Below are 1,615 nucleotides of genomic sequence, written 5' to 3'. Positions count from 1 at the left end.
CAGAAAACTTCACCTTGGGACCCAAAAGACGTCCAATGAGGTACAACTAGCTCTGTTCTAAATATCCTGATATGCCCTCGATATATCCCTGATATATCACCGATATTAAGAAAATGATATGATATCCTAGATATCCTTTCAAGTTATCGTTGACCGAAAATCAAGGTCAAAATCTAATATATTGGGTCAACCTAATTTTGACCGATCTTACTTTTTTTAATTTTATTGCAAATAAAAATTCTATAGAAAAAATGACAAATCTAAAATTGGGACGTGATTTTCTTTAAATCAGTGAAAACCTTCATCTTCTTCAAACACAAAAACTTCATATTCATATTCAAAGTGATTTCGAACGTCGATATCTTAATCAGGGAAGCCGAAAACATCATCAGGCAAAACCTTTAACTTCATATGTGGAGCCACACCACTGCCTATTTGCTTTAAATCTAACAAATCCTTATTTAGACACCATTTGTGTATTTTTATTCGGTACTTGGTTGTAGTAAAATTCATACATTTAATAAATTTAATTAAAAATAGCAAATATGACAAATCCGATATAATATAATATATCCCCGTTATATCTTTATTTACAAAACCGATATGACGCCGATAACCGCTATTTTGACCATTGGGTACGAGTGACGATTCAGAGCCGTAGCTTGACCTTGTGGTCCTAGCACCGTGCGCACCGATCTTAACGACCAAGCGGAGGAGCCACTGGGAGCAATAGAATGAGCAGAGGAGGAGATTTGATTGGCCATATAGCAGATAATCTAAGATGATTTTGTCGAAGTCGCAAAAAATCCTAGCGGCTAGGGTTTGAAAGAGTAAATGGTAGAGATAAAATCCACATGACAATATTCTCATTCTAATATAAGCTTTTACATTATCTTGTAAAAATTTATTAGAGCTTTCATTTTATTTTGATATATGATTGTAGTTATAACAAACTTTCCTTTTTCTTTTGTTAATTTTATGGCCCTCATAAGAATCACAATCTTACTTATGATTTTGTTTTAGCTCGCCAATAGGTGTAGTTGTTCAGTAATTTGAATTTATTTTCTATAAAACCAAAAAGTAAAGTAACAAGATGTAACGATCTAGTTCCTTCGAGTACATTCGAGAAAATTGGAACGATATAGAGAAGATTAATATGGCCCCTGCACAAGGATGACACTCATAAATCGAGAAATAATCTAAATCTTATAACAAAATAGAAACTCATCAACCAACCAGTTTTGGAGGCTTCTTGTTTTTTTGGAATTTCAGAGAGAAACGATCACCTGGGTTTGACCGGGAGAGAAGAGTGAGAAAAGATAGACTTGGAATCAACGGAACAAGCACACAATGATTTTCACTCAGCATTGTTTAGAGGATTTGTTAGAAATGGAAGTTGAAGAGGTGATGAAAATTAAGAAGGAAGAGTTCAATTCAAATGATGAAGATGATTATATCTTCAATTGTGGAGATGAAAATAAAAGAGGAGTAAAAAGGGCAAGAGAAGATGTCTTGTCAACTATTTTAGAACTTAAAGGTCTCATATTTCCACCTTCAAACAATCCCATGGAATAAACGTTGAGTATAATGGGTCAAAGATAGATCTACTCCTGAA

General features: G+C 33.8%; 1 non-coding gene across 1 annotated transcript; it reads left to right on the top strand.

The window, feature by feature from the left end:
* Positions 1 to 1,106: 1,106 nt before the first annotated feature.
* On the top strand, positions 1,107 to 1,209 carry LOC126789676 (U6 spliceosomal RNA). The gene has a single exon (XR_007671590.1). It is a non-coding gene; the product is annotated as a U6 spliceosomal RNA (small nuclear RNA).
* Positions 1,210 to 1,615: the final 406 nt, after the last annotated feature.

The sequence above is a fragment of the Argentina anserina genome, chromosome 3 (assembly GCF_933775445.1).
Source record: "Argentina anserina chromosome 3, drPotAnse1.1, whole genome shotgun sequence".
In the NCBI taxonomy this organism is placed as follows: domain Eukaryota; kingdom Viridiplantae; phylum Streptophyta; class Magnoliopsida; order Rosales; family Rosaceae; genus Argentina; species Argentina anserina.
Note: the sequence above shows the minus strand (reverse complement) of the source record. Positions and strands in the feature narration are given on the sequence as shown.